The 18,959-nt window shown below is 41.7% G+C and overlaps 2 protein-coding genes across 2 annotated transcripts in view; one reads left to right on the top strand and one right to left on the bottom strand.

Annotated features, from left to right (window-relative positions):
- Window positions 1-18,959, bottom strand: part of LOC121900313 (proteoglycan 4-like) — a 676,357-nt gene that overhangs the window by 406,803 nt on the left and 250,595 nt on the right. The window lies entirely within an intron of this gene.
- The window catches only part of scfd2 (sec1 family domain containing 2), an 87,399-nt gene that overhangs the window by 37,952 nt on the left and 30,488 nt on the right, over window positions 1-18,959 (top strand). The gene's annotated exons all lie outside the window — the stretch shown is intronic.

Genomic DNA, 18,959 nt, shown 5'->3' with positions numbered 1-18,959 from the left:
GTCTAAGAGGAGAGAAATTAGCCTGAGAGAGTGGAAACAGCTGATTGTTTATTTCCCGTCTCTACCTCCAGTCCTGTTAATGGGAGGGTTTTTATCAAAGTCTTCACACCCCATCCCTCTCCTGCTCTCCTTGCACGCACACACACACACACCTACACACACAAAATGTGCACTGCCAAAACAATTTGCCAAGCAGCTACACAAATAGTCAAGTGTGGGAATGTCTGAGCTTCATGCATGTGCAGAAGTGTGAAAGAGAAATAGTGTGATAGAGAAATTAGAGCATCATTCCCTCCATTTTAACCTCTAAAGCCCCTAAATTACCTGTAAAGCGTGCAGGTATAGAAAGACCTTTTATCTGTGGTGCTAATAGGCATCAGTGTGTGTTTGTACTGGTTTCTTTGTTCCTCCGTGCAGCACTTGAGTTTGTAGCTGAGCTGGTAACTGTGTGGTAGAGCACATCAAGGCCAGCTCTTAAGATGAATTAACCATCTACCTCCACACCACAACCAGCTGTACCTCCCAAAGTAATAGCGTCTTTAACCTTGAGCCTGTACACACACGGTCTCCTCCCCTGCCACATAGTTCATAATTAGAGCTACTTTTAGTTATGGCCTGCTCCATACCTTAGCACACACCCTAAAATAATACACTGCTGTTAGGGTTTTCATCTCATATCGCACATAGGCTCTTATAGTATATATAGGGTTGGTAAATCTATGTAAAGCACTAATAAAGATTGTTGATCCCTCTTGCTCATTTTTACGCTCTCTCTCCCTCTTTTCCTTCTCATACTCTGTCTATCGCTCTTCCTGTTCTACTTGGCTAAGTGCAGCTTGGATTGAGGGGCCTCTTGGCAGGCACAGGCCGAGAGATGTGGCTCATGTTAAAAACCTGACTCTCTGTTATAAACACTTCATTGGAAATTACCCTGTCATGGTGTGCCAGGTGTGTTTTAGACAGAGAAAATGATGTGTGTGTGCACATGTGCATGTCTCGCCCATTCAGAGGAATTCAGCAGTGTGTGCACCTTTCTTTTAAAATCTGAGCGTGTGTGTGTGTGTGTGTGTGTGAGCGCACACGTACGAGGGTCTGTGCAAGAGTTTTTATGGCAGCCGATGAAGTGCTTGGCTTGGGTAACATGAGGCGGGAGGTCGTCTCTCTCTGCATCCAGAGCAAAACATTGATTGTGACATTCTCCCCAATTAAAGGAGTCAAATGGAAACCAGACGTTGGATGAAACCTGGTCGCCATGAGAACAATGTTTTTACAAATTCTTCTATTCTGTTCCCCCTGGCTACAGTGAGCAACTGGAGCTTAGCTAAAACACTGCGGATACACAGATACACACAGTGCATGCACAAACAGGGTGCAGAAACACAAGAACAATATACATGAGCAAGAATGCCAGAAACAGAGAGAAGAAGTGAGGACAAGTGAGTTTAGGACAGTAAGCAGGACAGGATAGGCTAATGCAAACACAACCCGACCCCGCTAACTACCTCCTTCTGGGAACTAAATTAAAGAACATCTTCAGGAAACTGGTGTTCCTCAGACTACTTTACACTGTAGATATTACATGTCTCCTGTCAGCCCTGGTGGACCTTTGTTTTCTTTGGTGCAGAAACAAACTTCCATTAAAACATTGTTTATAATGCGGACAGCTGGTGAACGTCCCAAATAGAGTGCGTTAAAGAAACTGTTTTCCAGTAGGCTGACTGCATTTTTATCAGCAGGCCATGTTTTGGTTGGTATGCACCTTAATGGCACGGTCGATAAATTCCAATGGAATCACCACAATCTGTGGATTTGCTTTTGGGAGTGAAATAAATCTGCTCAAATTTTTTTGCATCAAGTTTAACTTGGGTGAATTTTGATCTGCAAATTTGTGCCTGTGAATAATATATCAAGCTGTCTTCACAGTGCTGACCTTTGAGAGAACAGAGAGCAAAAGTAGGAAAAAATGTAGGAAAGTGTTGTAGCTTATTAGCTGTGTTGCACCATCCTTGTTTACCTCCTCTGTCGAATTATAAACTGCTCCACAAAGGAGCAATGGTTTGCAGACAGTTATGGGACTGGAGTCGATGGTACAAACACATCGTTTGAATAAATAGTGTGAACATATTGTCCTGCCAGCGACCCAGCTAAGCTAACAAGCTTACTAATTGACGATTATTAAGCTCATAAGCTTGGAGAACTTTATCTTCCTTCTTCAATTACTTTTTATTGAACAAAATACTGTGCAATGGTGAATAAAATAACATGGGGGAGTTAAAAGCACAGTGCAGACAGAATAGAGAGAAGCTTAGAGAGTTATTGTGGCTAACTAGTGCTAGCCTATCTGGCTAGCGTGTTAGCAGTTAGCTAACCCAGTGAGTACACAAATTTGTTTTGCTATGTGCAGTTTTCTTGTATTTCCAGCGGGGAAGACAGCAGAGTAGTCAAAACAGACTCCTTGAAATGTCCTAATATAAAGTGTTAACCACAGTTTCTGGTTTTCAAGTGAAAAAGAAGCTTTTTTTTTAATGCCTTTACATTTGTATTTGTCGTTACTCTGTCGTTACTGTGGGTGTCTGTGCATGCGAAATGAACATTCATACTCTACAGTATGTCTGTGTATTGTTTTCTCAGGGTATGGCTTTGATTAAAGGGTTGAACAGTATTTATCCAAGAAAATGGTTGCGCTTATTGCAGACTGGGAAACGAGCTCTTAAACCAAACGCTCCACAGCCAACACCACATGTGGAAAGAGCCGGATTGGTCGTGGGCAACACCGCAGAGGGAGAACAAACGTTGGGATTGGATGAGGAACCCACTGCTCTCCTGAAACCTACAGTCTGATTGGCCGCTGCCAGACAGTCTGTGGTGTACATGGGTGGTGTGTGTGATGTGTGCAGGTTGTAAATAGCTCCAAGCAGTTACTGTTAATCCCTCGTTCAGTTGTGGCAATAACTACACTGATGCTGGTGAGAGAGCGAAAGAGAGTTAAAGTCAGACTACTTTATGGATTTGTTTCCTGTCAGCCCTGGTGGATCTTAGTTTTCTTTGGGGCAGCATCAAACCACCTCCCTCTTCTTTCTATTTTTTTCTCCTCTTCTTGCAGCATTGGGGTACAGTGGGCTGAGAGAGAGAGAGCAGGCCAACCCAAATGTTCCTAATTCCTCACCCTAGGACAGAGCAAGCTCAGTATGATGGATCATAGTTTGTCTATACTTATGTCAGTGTGTGGGCGAACAGCTCCAGTAGTGAGAATGTGAAATCCCCAGTCCCCAGATGGTGATGATAGTGATTTACTGCCAGCAGTGACAGTGGAAGGGAAGAAGGTCGCTAAATAACTTTTAGAGCAAAGACGTGAATTTAACTGAAATTGCGGTGCTTTCGTGTCATGTTCTGCTGTTTGTCTGCCTCAGACTTACATCGGGTTTGTTATTCATCCTGTCAGTGGGGTGTGCATGGGGCAAGGAAGAGGGGAGCAGTGGGAGAGTCGGACCTCCCCAATGCCGCTGTTTGGGTTGGCACGGCAACACGGGCCAGTCGAGGGACATGAAAGGGATCACACATAACTCTGGCCACCAACTCCACGTCTGCTTACTTCTCAAACTTTTCTTCTCTTTGTTTTTCTTCATTTCCTTTTCCATTTCCACATCCCTCTCTCTCTCTCTCTCTCTCTCTCTCTTTCTCCCTTTTTCACTTTTTATACCTCCCTGTGTTTCTTCTTCATTCCCTCTCTCCCAGACCCTAAAGCACCGAGCTGGTTGCAGGAGGAAGTGGAGCATAAGTTGGTCTAATGATCGCGCCTGATTAAATATATTTTCCCTGTTGCACTGTGTTTATGAAATTAGTCCCAATTATTTTTAATTGGTGGTCTTTCTTTACTTCCTCCTCTGTTACGCAAACACACAGACACATACACACACATACATATATGAGGTGAAAACTATAGACCCCAGGGTGAAGAATGCAGCCAGTGGCGATGTTCTCTCTAGTTCACTTCATCAGATAAGCTAATGACATGGAGCTCAGGCTTTAATTAGCAAAGGCTCATCAGCTCCTCACTGCCGGGCCAGACAGGCCTGGTTAACAGTCAAGGCCACACACAGAGTCGCGATCAGACCCCCAGACTCGCTAACAACCAACTCTGCTCCCAAGTCAGCGCTGTGGTAGGGTCTCCATACTGTACCGTTGTTCCCTTTTATCCTCCCCACTCTCTGCTTTCTCCTCCACTAAAGTTCTACTGAGTTAAACCCAAGAAAAGGTGTGACAGTTTTAGCAGCAATAACAGGACAGAAATATAGACACCTGGAAATGGTAGGTAGATTTAAAAGGCAGTATACTTTGTTTAGAGCCATTCTTACAGTTATGCCGAGGCAGGCAGGATCAGCCAGGCAACTTAGAGAATTTGTGGTCAAGTAGTAAAGGTAACAAATGGCTACAACCTTAAAGCAGAATAGTTACATAGCCATATAGATCAACTGGCACATACTGGACATGTGAAAAACTGCCCTCTGATGGGCCTGTCACCCCTTCAAATGAAAAGACTAAAGCATGAATTTTCCTTTCATGTGAGTATGAGATGAGCCTTGATCTATCAGATTATTTAGCAAGAAAAGAAGAAAACTTTAAAAAGTATACATTTTGGTAAATTTTTGTATAATGTGTTTTTTCTACGTGCATCTTAAACCTTCTCATCCCACATCTATGTACATCTACTCCCAACTTTAACCATGTAAGTATTAACCGAGTTTAATCTGTGTAAAATTCTTCTAGGATCATTGTCAGTGAAATCTCTGACTGATCAAACTAAAAGAATGAAATTGACCTCGTGCAAATAATTCTTTTCTTTTAAGAGCAATTGGAGAGTTTTGAAAAACATACTTTTTCATTGACTATTGTTTAAAAAGCACACACACACACAATACAGCCATGGATGTCCTTTACTTGCCCTTGAAACCAGGGATCGTGGCCCAGAATGAATTGGCTGGTTTGAAACTGCAAGAATTTGTTAGATGCATGAATGGATAGTTGAACAAATTATTAACAATAATAGTTATTCTGCTGTATCAGGCTGTGGACTGTCATTAACTGATGAAAAACCTCTACATTTTTCTCACCCACATCAAATCTCCCACACATCACCCAGTGGCCCTTAGAGGATGGTTTAGATTTGGTAATTATAACTCGTTGAAAACTTGTCAAGGTTCATCTCATTCATCCAGTGTCAAGTGAAAATGAAACTTATAAAGTTAAACAGACCTGAAACAGAACTTATAAAGTTCTGATGAGTGGTGAAACATCTGTAACTTTACAGCTTCAGGCCAATAGATAATTTCATTTTTACTTGTGAATGAAACAATAGAGGAAGGGACTTTAAATCTTTGGGTAGGAAATATTTTAATTTCTTCATATCATATCTTTTTGTCCTATGAATGCTTCAAAATTAACTATATGCGGTAAGAAGATACCTGTAGTATTGTCACTCAGTCACTTTGACAGTCAACTGTCAAAGTAGTGCAGTAAGTAATAGTCATAGTTTGTCGGGTAGATTTCGCAGAGCTGGCCTAGTGTGTAGTTTACACCTCTGTTTGCTTTATGGAGTGTGTTAACGCTCAGCAGAGAATTCCTCTGCTTCTTATTTATGACAGGAAATGCACATCATAAAAGGCTCGTAAGCACTTATATCTCTGCTGGGAATTGGGCTTGTAGAATGAAAAAGGACACTATCACCATCCCACACAGACTCACAAATACACACACACACACAGTTGCTCAATGAAGCAAAGGCAGAAATACATACCAGACACACATACAAGCCGGCTCCAGAGGGACTCTAACTGAGACAGCGGCCCCTGGCCCCTGCACACGCGTCAGTGCAGGCGGGGGTCAGCCTGTGACCCTTTGACGGAGGGTCAGCGGAGGAGTCCAGCCTACACACACTACCCGCTCGCCTCTGTCTCATCCTGCTGGGACACTCCTCGGCTCATCTGGGAGGACATCCCTCCCTGTCTGCATTCATAAGCTGGTTTTCAGTCTGTGCAGCACTCAGACTGACAGATAAAGACTTTAAAGTAGGACTTTGTAGTATTTTGTAGGTTCTTTGTAAAATTTATATGTTTGTCGATATATGAATCTGTGCATGTTCTATAGTCTGATGGCAACCAAAACAAATTCCTTTGTTCAAACACTATTCATAAGTAAGTGTGTAAGTGCAGCAGACCATGTGTGCATGTGAGTCTGTTTTTTACCAGCGTCACTTAGTTTTTACGGTATATCTGCATTTTATCTGTGGGTGCGGAAGGACTTGTTTACGTTTAGGATTCCAGTCAGCAGTGAAAGATGACCTGTCCTAATGTACCCGCTTTCCTCCCCAAACTGTCCCCTCGCTGTCTCTCCAGCCCCTCCCACCCCCAACCCATGCAACTTCCTCCTCCCTTCTTTGAATCTGAGCAACTCTCTAAGCGACTTTCACCTCATAGTCTCGCTGGATGTCCAGATCTAAACTTTGACGGTCAAAAGTATTTTGTGCTCTGGTTGTTATTTTTGAGGCCTAGATTGAAAGACTGCAGCTCACTTCTACTTTTGGCGTTTACGCCCTCAAACAACAACAGAAACAGAAAAGGGTGGTTTCTGGGTTACGATACAATACAAGGAGGGAAGCAGTTGGACTAATCTACAGACCCTGGAAGTGAAATGTGTCCATTCAGTCCTAAGTTCTTCTGCTCGGTTCTCCTGGGTGGAGAATTCCTCTATGGCCTCAACACCAGATGGAAGCTCTCCTGGCGCTATGAGCTGGCCGGGTCATTTCCTGTCAAGAGGCCTGGTGTTAATCAAGGTCTGAGCCAGCAGGAACGCCTCCTACTCCCCTGCCTCCTCCTCCTTTTCTTTTTTACAACCCCTCTTCTCTTACACCCCCTCATCGAGCAGAAAAGCAAAGAAATTCACATTTTTCTTTTCCACCCCCATTTTCCCCCTTTAGTTTCTGCTCCTTTGTCTTCCATACCGTACCCCTCGTTTGTTTAATACATGTCATACTCCACTCAGAGTGTCTTTAGGTGGTCGTAAATCATGAGGAGGTAATGGTCTGTGTTATCAAAGTGTCCCTATAGAGGTCCGGCCAATAGATAGAAGGAGATAGTAAGGAATGAAGAGAAAGGAGTGTTTCTTTACTTGCAGCCTGGTGTCTGGTCACTCTCTGTTTCGTCTGTTGGTGTCTTGGTGTGATGAACAAAGTCGGAGATAAGCTTATCTCAATGCTCCTCCTACTCAGCTGACTCTCCAGCCTGACCAGACGCAGGCCAACAAACTGAGGGGGGCAGTCAGATGAAATGTTTGGACTGAGTTTTCCTGCTATGTCTTTCTTAATCGCTTAATGGTCTACGTGCCTCATTTCCAGTTGCTCTCCGGTGTTTAATGGTGCAACATCGCCTCAGCTGTGGTTTTTCAGTGGATTCATTTACATGCAGGGAACTTCTTGACTCACGTATGTGTCACTCATGTATCCTGGTTTTGACATATACAAACATAATTTAGTTTGGAAAATCCATTTAAGGAAAGTATGAGAAACACTCCAAGTATTTGAAAACTTGTGATTACTTTGGCTTGAAAATATAATTTAATTTCTTTAGGTTGTGGTTTTCACCCTGTAATCTTAGATTTGCGATTTAACTTTGATGGCCTCAAGTAGATCATACCATTACAGTTTTTGGAGAACATTGGTTTCTGCTCTATCTGTGGAGACACAACCTTAGAAAAAATGAAAAGTTCTATCAGTATCTAATTGTTAAGTCATGAAATAAACATTTTAGTCAAAAAATCTCTATTGTGTTTAATTTTCATATGTGAAACTGACAGAAAACAACAGATCTCAGAAGCCATGGTGCACCTTCTCAGCACCCAAGATATCACAACCTCTTGACTTTGTATTACATTGTAAATTTCTCAAAGAACTTCAGGACAAAGTCAAGACGTTGTGATATGCAGCACAACAAGCTAGCAAAGCACGTTAAACGGAACCGCGTTCCCGCACATATGTTGTCTTACTCCGAACTACTCTCTGGGGTTTTAAAACATGATCGCTGTTACTAGTCGTTGGAGCCGTTTCTAAACACACATGCCCAAATTTTTGGGGGCCAAAGAACTTGTCATCCAGTCAACAGTGTGGCTCATTGACATGTTGAACTACGGCACAGAGGGATAAGATATCGGGCTTTGGATACACACAATACTTGTTAGTAGATCAGTCCTTTGTTGGTTTTCCTCTGCACATGAGATTTGTTGAGAATGAGAAAAATATAGAAAATCGCCAACCATATCCTTTTAAAAATAATGACTCTTAAGTCTGCAACGTCCAAAACAAAATACCTAATTTCTAGGTAATCAGTTCTGAAAAAGGTTGATGTAAACCACCTTACCTTAACAAGACATTAACAAGACTTCAGTCAGTAGCCATGTGACTGTGCAGACTACTGTAGAAATAAAGCCACTGTCATTCCTTAAGGAGTAGAGGTTGTGGACACAATTTCTGTATGTAATGCAGTTTAATACAATTCCTTGGCAATAAACAGTCTTTGTAAAGTTCGAAATGTTCAGGATTCAGGTCACAATAGATTTGTGTTGTCAACTTTAAAGTAACTTGGTTTTGTCATGTAATCAGATAACGCTTGCAATACAAACTACAGCCCCAAAAACTACATCTGAGTTGATTTTCAGGGCTATTGTGTTGGATTGTTACAATGATTTCATTTGACAGTTTTTTATATCAGTGCCAATGTGACACTTGAGTTTTGGTAACAAAAAGGTACTTTTCTAATGCTATACTTGGAAAAATATAAACTTGTTTTTCTACAAAACAGATTCTTCTGCTATCTGTTACAAATAAACCACATTTCCTGAATGCCTCATTCTTTCATTTTGTCCTAACACGAACCAGCCATACAAGAACTTTGCTAGTTGATCAAAGTATTGTAAACAAGACTAAGAATCTGTGCAGGCATTCAGTGCCCGCTGTCAGTATTTGACATTTAGTGTCAAAGGCTCATTTTGGTCGGTACTCATGACGTATTGAGGTTCGATACCAAGCCCTAAATGTAAGGTGCTCCAGGTACTTTGTCCACTCCTGGTGGATGAGTGGTCCTGCTGTGCTGAGTCGACTCAGTCTGATAAAGCACAGACTGCTGCAGAAGATTGTCATTTAAATCCTGCTATCAGTAGAACCTATTTCCCCATCACATTTTCTGTCTGCCTCTCCATCATTTCATCTTATCTCCTGTTACCTTTGTCTGCATCATGGTCCTCTGAGGCTGCCTCTTACACACTCTCTTTCTCACGCGCACACACACACACATACACACATTCAACGGTTCTTTGATGCTGACAGCTGCTTGCCGTCTGCACTGTGTCTGTGAATTTAGCACTATCACATCCGACTCAGACCAGTTTCAGTCCAGGTAAATGTCTCTCTCTGGTGGGCATAGAGAGATGCTGGAGGAATGAATGAACTGTCTGTTCTAACATTTCCTCTGCAGTTTCTCACGGGGGCGAAAAACGTTTTGGCGGAGAGGACCGTCGCTGCCGTTATCACCGTCATCCTCAGAGTGTGGGCGTATATACGGTGATAATGACTTTCTGCTGCAAGGATTGCTGCACTGAGGCTAGTATGAATTCAGCCCCCCCAGAAAATAAACACATTAGAACTCACACATATATATTTACACACACACACACACACACCTCCCTTATAACTGTTGCCCCTAACCCTAAGGCGAGAGCACCCCCACGCCCATTACACCCACCAGGTCCTTGACACCACAGTCTTTGACCCAGAACACACAAACTTAAGTCTCTCACATTAAAAACACTCACTATTTTGGCCGCGCAATAATTTCCCTCTCCGATAGCAAATCCTAAGAAAATCCACTGTAGGGGATGTGTTATTTCCAGGATGGGGATGTATGGTTTTAATTTTCTGCTTATCCTGTTCTCTCCTCCACGACTCCCTCCCCTCTCAAGACTTTCTCCTCACATATTGCCGCTGGAAGTGTTCACAGTTACTCCACAGTGTCTCAGTTGTACACAACCTCTCTCCTTTAATGAAACACTCACTTATTTATCTCTAAGTGTTGACAAAGTGACATTGCATCTGTGATGTCTGATTCATATCTGGGGTGTGGATCACATTGTGTAGTACACAGTGAGAATTTATGAGGAAATACAGCTCAACCTGTTGAATTATGAGTCAATTATTTGAAAAGAATCATATAATCAGGATAAGTGCTCACAGAGTGTTATTTCATTCTGAAGTGCTGTTAGACACATTTAATGTGCATTTTATAACACTGGGGTGGCAGGTTTAGCCCTCTCCTGTCTGCCTGTGTGGACACATGGACACACACACACACACACACACGCATATAATACAAACATCTGTCTCTCAGGTGGGAGCAGCCACCCTCTGTTAGGCCTCCTTGCATCACTGCACCAGTCAAGAGGCTGACACACACACACACACACTATACACACACTTGTGCAGCTGCTTCACACTTTCTATTGAACTTGATCTGAATAATTCTAAAACTAGCAAGCCTTGTAGTATAAATGTTTTTAGTTGTGATACACTGTACCGAAGTTCCTGACCCATCCGTGACAGCCCTCTGTTGCGATGTGTGAGAGCGGATTAGCTCGTTGTGTATTTTGAACGACAGGATTATTAAGTTTGTGTGTTTCCATAGAGCCGGGGTGTGTGAAAAGTGTGCACGATCATGAGTCGAGGCAGAACATTGAAGCAAGCACAGTGTGTTAGGGTATTTGTATTATGCTAACCCATTTTTTGTAAGCGGGCAAACACACACTCTCCAATTACGGGTCATGTCAACATTATTAAGACAATGGACCGATGTGAGAAAGTGAGGGAGAGAAGCCAGATAGTTTTTAGACGTTCCCTCAAACCATGGGTGGCGTCAACATATCGAGGTCAGAAATAATAAGTGGTATGTCTGCTAGTGGTCACCATAGCGCCGGCCTCATCCCACCCTATAATCCACTTTGATGTGGACCTCAGCCCCACCAGGATGTGATGTTTGTGTAGGATGCCTGCCTGGATGGGTAAGTATATGTATGAGCTTGTTTGGTTGCGAGTATCTGCACGAGCCTCTGTGTGCACTCGTGTGATGTTGTCCAGCTCAGGGGACTGAAACAGGAAGTAGAGCAGTGATTACGAGGATCTGACATTTGCAAGGGGAGCTTCCTGTGATAGGAGGCTTCCTCTGTGTCTGTGGGACTCAGCACCTTATCTCGACCCCCTCTCACTATCTGCAATGACTACCTCGTCTCACAGTTCACTCCTCTCTCACTCGCGGTTTCCCGAGCATGCCGACTGTTTATGTCACACGTGTTTATTCACAGGTTAAAAGGGCAGTTCCTCAGTGGTAAACAGTTTTATCTGGAAAGGTTTTGAGTTATCTGTATCCATGAGATTTCTGCCTCGACAGCTCAGCACACATGTTCTATAACATTACTAATATCACTTATTTGTATATTATATTAATATCACTTTATTTGATTAAGGCGCAGCCTCATAAACCTCTATAATCACACAAATCCCTTTATTCATGTTTTGCTTGTCTTTCTACTTTTATTTTACATTCTTAGAGAAAATAAAGTTTTATTCTGATTAGGTCATTAATGCCAGCATGACAACATATAAATTAATGAATAATACTTGCCAGCTCTGCCATCCGCTACAGCTAATAACCTGTACTGACTTCTTTTACTTTACCTTGGAAGCTCTTTTTACACCCATCTGAACTCAGGAAGTGTCTGTTCCATTTACAGTCTCTAATTTGAGTGATGTCGCGCACTGTCAAACCAAACGGCTGATCCACTGGTTAAATTTTGTCAACGCGACACCAGACTGTTGCCAAATAAGTGCAGAAACCCCTCGTGCTTATATGCACCACAAAACTTGTCAGTTATGAATCATTATTCTGCACAGTTTCTACTGAAAGGCGTGTCGGAGACAGAGAAAAACCGCAGATCAATTAAAACTTCTCTCTCAGATAATAACTCCCTTAAGACCATCCTCACAAGCAAACCTCTCCTGGTGTCTCCATTCAGTACACCAGGTAACTGGGGGCAACGACTGCCCCCGTCATCATTTTTGAGAGTCTGGCCAAAGAACCGCCTGGAGGTCCACATTTTAATTACAAAACAGGTAGACATGTGGCTTTGATCACCAACATGATTTGATAAACAGTAGACGTCGAGGTTCATTTTTATAGTGACGAGAAACAGTGACTTAAAGAGTAACTTTTTATGCAATATGAAGATTAAACAGGCAAACATTTAATTTGTCAGCAGTTATTTTTGCATATAAAATCAAATATATGTTTCACTTCAGAAATCTAACTGAACTGAACTAATTTCAGACATAAAAACAAAACATGCTACATACTAGCCTATATTTTACTGCAGATGGTTAATGTATGGATCATTGTGATAACAAATAAAATCATACACTATTATGCACAGACAACATGATGACTGTTGGATTTTCAACATGTTCAGAGAAGTGAATTCAACTTAAAAAGAGTCGAAAAAGTGTTGGCAGCATATCTGAGCTGGTGTAGTCATATTTTAAACTCTGCATGACCCAAGCAATGATAAGTTTCCGAGTCTGGCCACAAAATTACCAAAAGTGAAGTGCATGCAAGCACTCTGAGTGGCCCCATACCTCTCTCACATACCTTTTTGTGAACATTTTCATTATAATCTTTATTTCTTTATTCATTGGAAGTATAGTTCATAGTTCATTGGGACTACATTCTATCCAAGAAGTAGTCCCTATGAAAACTGTTCACCATGTGTTCTGTGGCAGTGAGTATACTGCAGTGTTTTTAGTTGTCCTGATGCCCCCTCTCAACCTGTGAGATCTTTCGCTTTCACCCACTTCTCAGTGGAACTCTTCATATCCCTCTGCAGCCTCGTCCTCCTCCTCGCTATGGGATTATACACTGAAACAACCTCTCCCTCCCTCTACCTGCTACTGTCCCTTCAGAGCAACATAAGAAAGTTGCTCCACTCCTAAAAGCAGCTGTCAGTGGGGAGATCAAAAGGGGTTTTATGTGTTACACTACAAGGCTCTTGTAGAAACTAGGACTGGGAGATGAAGACTTTGTCTCTTTCTCTTTGTTCTCCGCAGCATCAGTCTGCAGTTCGCGAGCTCAGCCCAACACCCCATCACTCTCCTGTGTGTAGATGTGAGTCATCCCACAGCACAGCAGTGTGTGTCTGAATGAGCAGATGAGCGTGAGTCACGGTTAAGTGTGTGAGTGTACAAGAAGCAAAGAGATAAGCGGGAACAAATTAAGTGTACGATCCATTAATGTGCCACAGTGTGAGCTGTACATTGTTGTCTACTTGTCTGTGCTTTTCTGTGCATTCAGATTAATCAATCAATCAATCTGTGTGTGTGTGTGTGTGTGTGTGTGTGTGTGTGTGTATCTGTGTGATCAGCGCTGTGCCTCAACATGTGGCTTCAATCTCTGCTTTCTGTTGCGTCCCACCCCTCTTATACCCTTCACACAGACTTGTGACATTGAAGATGTCTTTGTGGTTGAAAACAAGTCATTTCTTACTGAAATTCACATATAATATGTCATCTGAATATCTTCACAGCCAAAAAAAACGCCCAAACAAAACAGAATTTATGGAACAGTGTTGTTTAAGAAAGATATTCCGTGCATGTGAGCGTAAGAGCATCCAGGTTAAGATGTGTCTTGTGTGTGTGTGTGTGTGTGTGTGTGTGTATGCCCTTGTGGTGTGTTGACTGATGAGCCAGTAAGCAGACCCAGCGTCTCAGATATCAGCGGAGTTTATTGGTCTAGGTTCAGATCTGGCAGGTCTGAGTTGTTTATTTGGCTTTCAGGTATCAAATGAAAACCCGCAACTCTCTCACAATCACATGTGTATTCCCTCGGTCTGACCGTGCAGTAATAGCTTTGTAGAGTCAACAAACAGTCGTGCATGAACTTGTTTGCACAAATACACAACTCATTGTCCAGCATGTATAGAAACTAATCCTTCTTTTCTGCTTTCCCACAGACCACGTTTTCTCTCTTTTTCTCCCCGCATAGCTCACTTTCTCAGCTCCTCTCGCTCTCACTTCGACATACACATTACATACGTACACATACAAAGCTAGCACGTTCCCATGCTTTGTCTCAGGTCAGCTTGGTTACGGAGGTCAGACACAAACAAACATTCTCCTGTCCGACCCTCCGTACCCCCTCATCTGCCGCGCGTAATTCAGACCAGCAGCACCCAAGGACCACCAGAGGATAGAGGCTACACAACCACCAACACATCAGAGGCACACACACACACAAACACTAACACAAACATACACAGCACCACCAACCAATCTCCACATCTTCCTCACCGCTCCATCCCCTGCAGTCATTATCAAAGGATCTGAACATCGTCAACATTATCTATCTCTGTCTCCCGTGGGAGCAGCCGAGCACATAGCACAGTTATCATTCAGCAGACACATATACACTCACTCTCTCCTTGACATGCCTATGTGCGCGCACACATACATACACACAACCGAGGGAAGATCAAAGGTTAATCACGTCTTTTCATCAGTTGCACCACCCTCTCCTCTATCTGTCCTCCTCTCGTCCTAATGGTTGTGTTTATATGTGTGTGTGTGTGTGTGTGTGTGTGCGTGACGTGTTGTGTACATGTGTACAAGCAGACTGCGGTTGTGGGAGCGTTTCTGTCCTCACCAGTGGACATTTTGGAGGCACTTCTCGCTAGCGCACAGTAAATAAACATACTGTCCTCCTTTTTTCCATTGTTTTCTTCTATCTTTCTTCATCTCCAGGAAGGTTTTTCCTCTGAAACTGAAATTTATAGTTTACATTAGGTGATTTAACGGGAACCAAGTGTTTTTGTTCTACTTGTAAAATTGGCTATTAATTTGATGTATGCTCCAATAAAGCCTGTGTAATCAAGCCATTCTATAATTTGATAAGTATGTGAGATTATAGTCTGCAAGTGAACTGAAAATCCTGCTGTTTGAGTAGTTTTGTTCTTTATTTATTTTATTTCTTTTCAGAGTTGAGAAAGAAAAGGCAAAGGAGAGAACGGGATCTTTTAGAGTCATACCCCCCCTCTGTGAACCCCAGCCCTGACTGAAACAGGAAGTGCTTATTCATTCAGGAGGTGTACGTTTACAGAAAACCTTCTGCACTCTCAAATGGAGATTTTTTTTGAAATAGGTCAGGGGCACAAAATGGCGAGGTGCTGCAGCGTTCAAAATGCAAAAGCCAGCATATGATATTCAAGGACCATATGCTTTCAAAAAAAAAAAGTTAAAGTAAAAGATGATGATTCTCTTGTTGAAAATGACGTGATCCTGCAGCCTGAGCAGTGAACCTTTAAAAGTCCTCCTGTTCTTAAAGGAAAGGTTCACAATTTTTCAAGTCTGCTATGTCTTAAAACAATAGTCATTCGTCTAAATTAGTCAAATCAAGTCAAAGTCTTTTTAGTGCCAAATTCCCTCTTTTTGTTATGATCCTTCCACTGCAGCTGAATAGGAAAACACTGTCTGTTTAGGAGAGAAGAAGGAGTTTTTTTTACTAAAAAGATAAAGATAAACTTTTAAAAGTATTTTGCTCAAAACGAAGACTGTGTATATCTCTCATGGCTTACATCGTCAGCACATTTGGAGAGGATCTTCCAATGGTCAGTATGAACAGGAGGAATGATGACAGAAAACCTGCTTCAGTGTTCGTTTGGGCATGTGACTGTTGTTTTAAGACAGAAAACTGTGAACCTCTCCTTTAAACAACCGTGTTAACATGAGTTAGTCTTTGTTAGTCTTTTTTACACGTGTGTTGTCTTTCCGTAATTCTCCCGTGACAATCATTTTTAAACATCGTAATTGTTTCGATTCAAAAGTAGATATTTAGAAATATTCCTCTGTGAGTGAGTTTCCATATCATCACTTCAGGCAGTGTACTGTAGTGTATTGTAGAACAAATAGACAATAAATTATGCATTAACTGGGACAAACTTGAGGGTATGCAACCAAGTTCTTTTTTAGAGATGTATTCATTTATCAAAAGTGGTTTAAAATGATCAAAATGTAATGTATTCAAAACTGATGTTCAGCTTAAAAGGGAACTGAATTTTACGCTACATTTATGTGTTATTTCTGTTAGCAGAGTCATCTTGCGCTTAAACCATACTAACTCACTGATTGGCCCTTTCTTATGTTGTGCTCAGATCTCAGGGAGTAGCATCCACATATGACAGCTCCTCAGAGTGTCTGAATTTCATCATGAAATCAAATAACCTTGGAAGAGGAAATTTATATTCTGTCATGAATTACAGCATCCATGCTCCATAGTTCATTAATGATAACCCCAGCAGTGAGGTTGGCCTGCAGCTGTGCCTCTCCTCCAGCTCTTCATTAGCATGGTGGTGTGGGCTCGGAGCAACCGGGCTACTCTCAGGGCTGTAAGGGCTGCCACGCACATCATCACATTATCATGCTTCTTAGTGTGTGGGATTGAACATTTGCCATCAGGCTTCTGAGCACTTTCACACACTGATTTGACTCTTGAAGTGCTTTTGATTTCTTTGGAACCTACATGATTGCAGTGTTTTGTAAATCAAGCAGCACGTATCTCTTTGAGGCTGGTGTGTTGGACGTATTATGGTGTGTCTGGCTGAGTATTGAAACAGTTTCCATTATTCATTGGATAAACAAATGGAAAAGAACAAACCTGCAAACAGTATGTTGTAGAATTAAATTTATTGGGTCAGATATTCTCAGGTGGCCACGATGGAGCGGTTAGTTTTAAGTGCACATTTGCAACAAATTTTATTTTCTGTCATCGTGATTTGTTACTAATACTGACATCCAGTGAGTTAAATAGAGATGGGTTGTTTCTTTTAGAAATGACTACACAAATATTTCTTTAAAGAATGACACCAGACAGACATTAACAGGCCCTCAAAGGTGCAGTGTGTAGAATTTAGTTCCATCTAGCATAACAGACTCGGCAGAAATGGAATATAATATTCATAAGTATGTTTTAATTAGTGTATAATCACCTGAAAATATGAATTGTTGTGTTTTTGTTACCATAGAACAAGCCCTTTATATCTACATAGGGAGTGTGTCCATGCAGCCCACTATGTTGCATCCATGCCAGCCATGTTTCTACAGTAGCCCAGAACAGACAAACCAAACACTGGCTCTAGAGAGGGCCTTTAACATTTTCACGAATTTCGTGGCCACTATAGGTTCTCCTACACACTCGGAAGGGGAGGGGCAAGGAAGGTGGATTCAATCTGCAACCTAACTGCTAGATGCCACTAAGCCCTACACACTGCACCTTTAAAAGCGTCTATTTATGTAACTAACTTGTTTTTTACAAACAAGTCAGACAATACATATATATAGAATCTAATAATTCTGTTTTTCTCTATTTCCTCTTCCCAGAGGATGTTATCAGTCCTACTCTTCTGTGTATTGCTGCTCATTTGTTCTAATAGAATTGATGTGTACTTTCTGCAGTATACCAACAGCTCCTTTGTAGATTTTACAGCATTGTTTTAATTATGTCCCTTGATAGTACAAATGTGATTCAGTGGAGGTGGATCACTGTACAGATTTGGAGGACACTAACTTTTTGTTTTGTTTGTTTTGTTTGTTTTTTGAACATGGAGATGCTTAAAGTAGTAGTTTGGCATTTGGCATTTAGCACAACTCTCATGACTGTATGGTAAATATGAAGCTACAGATAGCAGCCGGTTACCTTAGCTTAGCACAAATACTGGAGACAAAGAGCTTACATGATATCATTTATATATATAGCGCACATTTTCAGACAGTCTCTCCTGGAAGGCATTTATAGTCTTGCACTTGTTCACGTGAAAAGTGATAGAAAGAGAGGAGTTTAAACGCTGGTTCCTTTCTCACCTCCTTACAGCCATCCAGTCAGCATCAAGTGTTTGTGAAAATCAGACCATCCATGTCGGAAAGTTACAGAGCAATCCAATATTGGAAAGGTGTGGGGTGAGGGGGTTTCTAGAGCTATCTGACCATCCGACAACCAGTTCTGACTAAGTATACTAGCCCCTTAACTCACCAAAATGCATTGTGTGTTTCTATGAGGCCTGAAAAACATGTTGAATGCATTTACTTCCTCATGAAACATTTGTAAAAACCAGTTGATTGATGTTTGTTTTGATGTTTGTTTTACATCCATATTTGCTAGCTAGAGCGACTGATGGTCAAAAACTCCACAAGGTACTTTTTAACGTGACGTTCCACTTTTTTCACCTTGATAAAATATCTTTATCTGACTGAGTTTCACATACTGTAGCTCACCAGCGACTTTTGAGTCTCAGTCTGCTTCTGCGTATCAGTCTGTAATGCTGCATCTCTCCATGTTCACCAACCTGTCAGTAAACAAAACTCCCTGCTCCACCGCAGAGCTGAGTTTCTGCATACGGATGCTTTGAAATGCTTGAGAAAGTTGCTTTCTTTTCACCTGAATACCTCTGACTCCAGTCTCATAGACACATCATGTAGCGTGCTTACTATTTGCATGGCTGTCTGTGCTGATCTGACACTGATAACTTGACAAACAATACAATGCACATGATTCAGGAACTAAAGTATGCTAACTATATTAAAAGCAGTATGTTTCTAAAACATAGGCATACAGTCTATTTTAAAAAGTTGTATTAATTTGCATTTCTCACTGGAAAAAAACTAGAAAACATCCTGAAATTTGTTTCTTATTTTGAACCAGTTAACAACGTGGCATTGGGGTTTGATTTAACCACCTTCATGTCATCCATTTACCTCGTCTTTTTAGTTAAAAGGCTGGGTCCTGCTGTTATGCCTCAGTGTCTCTCTCAAATGTCAACCTGTGTCCAGT

The sequence above is a fragment of the Thunnus maccoyii genome, chromosome 7, assembly GCF_910596095.1.
Source record: "Thunnus maccoyii chromosome 7, fThuMac1.1, whole genome shotgun sequence".
In the NCBI taxonomy this organism is placed as follows: domain Eukaryota; kingdom Metazoa; phylum Chordata; class Actinopteri; order Scombriformes; family Scombridae; genus Thunnus; species Thunnus maccoyii.
This window is presented reverse-complemented; position numbering and strand designations above follow the sequence as displayed.